Below are 7443 nucleotides of genomic sequence, written 5' to 3'. Positions count from 1 at the left end.
TTACACTGTAATAAATTGTCGACCTGTGTTCACCCTAGCGCAGACCCCATGGGAGGTCACCGAAACACAATGGCGTACTCATTTCAACAGCGTATTTCAACAAGCAACAAGCCAGCAACAACAGTTCAGCAAGTTAATTATTGAATTTGATGGCAAGCCAATCCTTTCAAAAGCTGTCGCTTACAGTATTTTACTGGAAACCTTAACCATTTTTCATCTCAGAAAACATTATCAATGTCTTAGTTTGATAAAGGCACAGCCAAGCCATGTTGAGCCAATTCTGACTTTTGCATAATTGTCGAGTCAGACGAAAATCGTGTTCCGCAAAATTCGTTCAGTTCCTGCAATGTTCAATCCAAAGTTCTTTCCGGACATATTCCGATCAATGGTTCACCGTGCTTCCAATCGTGAACAGTTTTAGTAACAAAATTACCAAAGAAACAAACATCGCGCCTTGCTGGCAAAGCGACTACAAAACGCAGCTGGTGTTCACCAATTAGAGCCCGAATTATGCATCGTTACTTCCGGCTGGGCAGTAGTGTAGTACTCCGCTGCGTTATTTTGTGCGATATTCTATTTTTTATTTACTTTTTTGCTTAGATTACCTTGCATTACTTACTTCTAACGACATTGTGCTTAACTTTTAATTGTGTTGCTGTTAATGATTTATTCATTTTCAACTAAAGCTCAGGTGGACTGATGCGGATAATTCACTCCGGGGGGCAGCTCAGATAGCTCTCTCGGCTCGGGCTGAAACAATGCGCTTGGAGGACATACTTGGCTCGTTTCAGCCCTCTGCATCCGATGGTGGTCGCCATTCTCCCGCACTGGTTACGAAGGTTTCTCTGACGTGAACGTTTCTGCTTTTGCGCCTGAAATGGCGAATGTACACTACATTACTTTTCCTCAGATTGTTTCTAATCTACAAACAGGACAAGCTGGAAGGCTGAAGACATTATGACTATGAACTACGCCACAGCTCAGAGCGCTCTTTTCAGAAGTTATCAATTTAATGCAAAACTAATCGCGCAACACAACTGCTCGACCACTAAGCTTCCCAGTGCACTTGTGCTGTCTACCACGGCGGTCCAAGCTATCTGAGAAGCAACGCGTCGCACGAAACTCTGCCAGAGTTTCCAGGTCTCATGCAATATGCGAGGATGGGTATGGCACAACGACGTGAAGCTTTTAGCGGAAAATCCATAATGTGCACCTGACTCGCTGGTCGACGGTAAAATGAAATGCGGGTTTCTCTACCGACATCCAGCTTAGGTGGAAAGAAGCGTTTTCGTTTTCCAGATTGCTTTGCCGCGCGGGCATGGTAGTGACATGCTACATCTTGCCCCAAAACTAAATTCCTGTGGTCTGTGTAGTTCACACATATTGAGTGAGCTGATGTGAGCCAAGCCTTCCTTTATTGTTTCCAAACATCAATCACAGTTGAGCTCACTCAAAGGGCAACACCGAACTCCGATGTGGTGGAATATTTATGGAACTCCGACTCGAATCACACGCGGGCTATGCGCCAGCTCTCTCGTAAATGCTCAGCAAGTGGGCATTTCCGCCATCAACATCGCCCACAATGTAAGGAATAGCACTTATCCAATTTGACGCGGATCGATGCTCGTGCGTGCGCATGCCACGGTGAGCTAAACTTATTACAGGCCAAAGTGCCTCACGCTGGCGAAAATAGTGGGTACACTCTGGGCTTCACGTTGTAATAATGTGCGCAGAGTGGTTAGCAACAGCGAAAATCTTGCGCTTGCGGAAGGCGCAGAACCTTTGCTCGCCAGGTATTTGAGGGTTTAGGAAGACTTCCCCAGAGGCGAAAAGAGACGCCCCTATGCGAGCAACAGTATGTCACCTTTAGCTTCAAACATTGTAGCATTGAAATGCAAGGCATAGCCGAAAAATTTCATATTTTTGGGTGCTCGGGTGCCTCTCACCCTAATGCATCTGACCATCTTAATTTTAACGTAGAGCCTAAGATCGTGCTGTAACGAGAAGCAAGCAAAAAACGCTGTGTGCCTAGCCAACAATTTTCGGAAATTTGCACTTCTGCCGTACGCTGTGGACTTAATTCCATGTAACTTGTAATTTAAATTTTTCGACCTTTCAAAGCCCCACATTTTTTCTTCTAACAGTGCGAGCAGAACTAACAGGCCTAGCCGCTTAGTGGGAGCTGTTCGGTATGCTTTTTAAAACCGCTTGCTAGCTTTTAGCAGTGCGCATACAGCGGTTCATTCTGTGACTAAGAGACTCATGAAAGCTGAATGTGTTCCATATTGCATATTTTCACATGATAGGCTCCGAGCTATCACTGGTGTCGCCAAAACACCGAACGCGCTCCCAGCTTATTCGCCTAATGTGAGAGTTAAAAATTTGATGAGGTTTTGAACCGAAATGGCCATCTAAGAGATCATTCGGTGTAGTCCATAGCCCTGCCCTCCTTAATACCGAAAACCCTCTGGTTTCTGTGTTATACATCCGCTAACATGTGCAAACTTTTTCGTGCGGAATATGTTAAGGTTACTCAGGCATCCATGATTCCACATTGACTTCATCCAAACCCTGCCATTCTAGTAACCATACGGCGTTTAAGGTGAAGAAAATATAATTATCGCGTCCTTTATACCTGGTGTACATGGGCGCGATTCCCAGCTATAACGGCCGTCCATTGATACTTAACCAATGTGGTGCAAGCTATGTAAGATTTTAACACGAAATACGTTTAGTGCTATAGAACATAAGACGGCATGCATTATTCGTAGTTATTACGGACATAAGACTTAGTATTCAAAGAACTTCACAATTGCGTTTGCAAAGTATGTGAATACAAGTAAGCACCTTAAACTCACGGATGTATCTGCAAGAACACCACGAGAAAGGACCACAACACGAACACCCAACGATATTTGGCTCAGTGAACACTTCCAGTCCGTGCTGCAATCTCTCGGAAAAATGGAGCGCTACAGGTGAGTACAAAACACATACAAACTCTTCTCGGCGCAGTCAAACAATGACGTATTCAGGAGCACGTTCCCTGAATAGATAAATTTTGTTGTCTTGAACAGTCATTTAACAAGTGTTAGGTGAAATTATTCTTCAAGTATGATGCTTGCTTCAAATCTTCAAATGTGAAGCATTCGCTTTAACGGGAACTGCTGGCCACCGGCCCGAGAAAGCCCGGATGACTTAGCCCGTTCCCCAGCGGGCGTGCCGTGCTTTGCATCATGCACAGCCCAACACTGCTCTGCGTGCAGGCTTGAGTTAGAAGTGTGGCATGGTGTGGCATGTGTGGAGCGTGAAGTGATGTCACACACAATGTGGCATCTTAGCAGACAGTTCTTGCGGCAGCACCTTGGACCGATGCGAGCTGTTGGCAGCAGATGAGATTACTTTGGTGAGGTTCCTGTCGGCCCGAGTTTTACGTGCCCGGTATTCTTACGTCATGGCGACACGTCCGGTTAATTCACACATCCAGTGTACCATCTGTATGTCGCTACTCGGACAACGACGCCGCGAAGTTCTGTTAAAGTTCCTTTGCAGTTTCAAACAGCCATTTTTGCCACCGTCTCCTGCACGCTCGCCACTCGGACGGCACTGATGTGTCACGACAACTTCGTCCATGACTCGTCCCGTAGAAGGGCTCACGTGGAGTTCTCCTTTGCTCAGAGGTTGACCCGTACACGAGGCGCACTACACACATGGCTCGCTGCGTACATTGGTGATCTTGTCCGCGCACGCCGCTGTATACATGTCTCCCTGTCTTCCTTGGTGATCTTGTCTGCGCATGCCAATAAACACAGGGCTCGCTGTCTACACTGGTGACCTTGTCTGCGCACACCGCTGTATACATGTCTCCCTGTCTACATCGGTGATCTTGTCTGTGCACGCCACCACATACATGGCTCGCTGTCTACATTGGTGATCTTGTCTGTCGGTTTCCGTGCGGCTTGCCCAGACTTTATGCCGTGCAGCATGGCTTTTGTGTGGGCTGGGTCTCACGAAGAAACGTTTAAAATTATCTGGAGAGGGATTTGTGTCAGACATTTGTCGCTCAAATAATGGGTTCCCTTATCATTTTTAGATGTTGCGACACTTGTGCAAAGGCTTGGATTTTTCCTAGAGAAATGAAACGAGCGTGACGACGGTCGCTTCTTAACACTGGCGCAGTGGTTCGCACTATCTGCTGATGCATCCATTCCGGAGTACTTTAGTGTAAAGCCTTACAGGGAATGTTCCACATTTCAAGATATTGAAGCGAGCATCATGAATCATCAAACAAGCTCACTTATAGCCAGTGGTATACTTTTGTTGTTGTTACACCGGCAATTTTTTTAAAATATCTTAATCGTCTTTACACAGGCATGAGCAAGGCTGAAATGAGATAAATGCTTTTTTCTCATACGGCGGCCAAGGAGAAATGGCGATTGGACGATGACAGTGGACAGGTCCATCGCAACGAAATCAAGAAAAAATTATATTTGATCAAGCTCTTCGGTCCCCGGACAGGCAAACTACACTTATACCAAAGACTACTTTTATAACTGAGGTATTGATACGGGCTTTTTATGAGGTTCATAGTTGTTATAACTGCGCCTGACAGGCCAGGTCACGACGGTAACTTCACACTTTGAAAGCAAACTACGCGAACAATGCTAGATGGACTGGCACACCATACAGTTCAAAAACTTAGTGCTAGCACCCCATCGCAGGCTTGACAAGTCAAAAAGTGAAATGCATCTGGCTTACGTTGGTGCAATGGCTATTCCTACCTGCGTGTAATCATTGCGTGTCGTTGATATGGGGATATTTCCAATATGGTCGCTTTTGACGTCTTGAAGCACTTCCAGGTTCATTGAAGCACTCCGCCACATGGAAGCACTTTCTGGTTAATTGTTTTCATATTCGGCGATCCAGCCCTGGTCTCTAATTGTCATCCTATTGCTATCGTTCCTATCACAGCAAAGATTGTCAAGTGTGTGGTGCAGCGCCAGGCGTTCACCTAAATATCCAACAGTTATCTTCCATCCCCACCTCGACATGATTTCCGTCCCCGCCATTCCAGCGAGACTGCTCTGCTCACCGCGACCAACCGCAACTTTTCTAACATGGATCCTGGTCGACTTTAACTCCTGTGCCTCTTGGATCTCAGTAAATGCTTCGACATTATTCGCCATGCCTGACTACGTTCCGAGCTCCAGCTCTAAAACATTGACCCGGCTTGGCTCTCCTCCTATCTTTCTGATCAGTCCTGATCAGTCCGCACCTCTTCTTCTCCTGGTGACGGAGTGGTCTTCAAGCCCCTCCCCAGTAGCATGGGAGCCTTCCAGGGATCAGCCTCTGGTCCTCTTTTATTCACATTCTTCGCTATCAACCTCAACCTGCACGCGCCAGACGCTCATGTCATCCAGTACGCTGAGGACATCCAGATAATCATATTCAGTGCCAAACGTAACCTTCCTTCACTCATCCAACGTTTGGAACCCACCCTGTCCTCCCTAGCATCGTAATTCCGTACCCACGGTCTCAATCTCAAGTCATCCAAAACCGAACTTCTTCTACTTGGCACCCGACAGAGCATCTGCGGACTTCCCCTGTCAGCGTACGGGTCGGTGGGGAGACCGTTCGGGAGAGCCTGACCGTAACAAACATGGATGTGCTATTTGACCGCCGCCTCAGCTGGGACGCACACGTCACTGACGTAATAAAAAAGCGCATCGGCGTCCTGATCGGTCTCCGCCACCTGAGACGTTCCTCCCCGCAACGAGTGCTGCCGACCGAAGTGCAGGGTCTAGTCATCCAACGAGTGCTGCCGACCGAACTGCAGGGTCTAGTCATCCAACGAGTGCTGCCGACCGAACTGCAGGGTCTAGTCATCCAACGAGTGCTGCCGACCGAAGTGCAGGGTCTAGTCATCCAACGAGAGCTGCCAACCGAAGTGCAGGGTCTAGTCATCTCGCGCTTGAGATACTGCATTGCGGTTTATGGCCTTGTGTCAGCTGCCATCGAGGCCAGGCTGCTTAAAGAAGTTAACTTGCCACCAGAGTAATTAACTGGCCCACGAAAGAATGACCACGTGTCTCGCGTGCGGGTTGACCTGCACTTTGCCACGCCCTGCCGAATGTGTGACGTGCAAACTGTTATCGATGCGCACAAATTCCGTGAGAGGCGGACCTGAGGGTCTTGCCTGTTTGCTTCAAACATACCCTGACTCGCGCACCCCTGACCGAGCTATCCACATGGACCATAACCTACGCACCCTGGCGTTGCGCACGGTGGCAAGACAGCGGTCCTTTGCATATAAAATAGCGTCTATGATTGATGAGCGTCTATGATTTTCTCCCATTTAGCGTGGTACTCTGGATTAAGCAACTTCTTTATCCAAGGCATTTTGAGACTGCCTGCCTGTACCAATGGATCAGGCACCCTGGGTTCTCCCACGAAAAGGTGGCTTTTCATCACCGACTGTTTAATTCTATCTCGAGATCGGTTCCAAACAAAGTGGTATATGTTTCTATGTTCTTGAAGGACGCATGATTTGTGTTTTTCTAAGACAGTCAATAGATATACAAGTCCCGAAAGAGCCTCTGACTTCATGACTTGTACCTTCCTGCATGCGGTTAAGCCACACTGAAACCATGGGTTACGGCTGGTTTTCGATCTTCCTATTGTTTTGGATTTTTGTCTATCGATTTTAATTTCCCAACAAACTTTAGCACCCCCCTAACGCACAAGAACGACCTCAGATCTGGTGCGTTGAAGGTATGTTAGAAAAAACCGTGATTTACTTGGCGGAGTTTATTGACAGTTTACTTTATGGTACACAGTTTGTACTACTAGAAGTATATATTTTGAAATTTATTCGTTAGGTTCGAGATCTCAGAGTGTCGAGATGGCCCTTGCTTGGATTTCCAGACAGATTCGTCGCACGCAAGTTGGGTCTAGAAACATGTAGCGATTCTTGTTAACTTAAGCTGAAATATCCCACAGGCCTTAATTTCAAACTGGCAGACTGAGTAGGTGGCATCCGGCGAGGAACATGAGCTTAATTAAATGGCGAGAGAACTGCAGGGGAAAATGGAATGCAAACCCTTGTGATGGTGAGGCAATTATAACAGCAGGTCTGGGCCGAAATACTAGGCTGCATGAGGTATATATGTACATATAGGGTATATAACTATATGTATATATTATTTGTTTATATATACATATAGATGACACTTCTGACTTTAACAGACATACACACACACACACACACACACACACACACACACACACACCACACACACACAACACACACACACACACACACACACACACCACACACACACACACACACACACACCACACACACACACACACACACACACGCACATATATATTATATATATATATATATATATATATATATATATCTCCGTCTCTCTCTCTCTCTCT

The sequence above is a fragment of the Pollicipes pollicipes genome, unplaced genomic scaffold (genome assembly GCF_011947565.3).
Source record: "Pollicipes pollicipes isolate AB1234 unplaced genomic scaffold, Ppol_2.1 Scaffold_4219;HRSCAF=4965_pilon_pilon_pilon, whole genome shotgun sequence".
NCBI classification, from domain to species: Eukaryota; Metazoa; Arthropoda; class Thecostraca; order Pollicipedomorpha; family Pollicipedidae; genus Pollicipes; species Pollicipes pollicipes.
Note: the sequence above shows the minus strand (reverse complement) of the source record.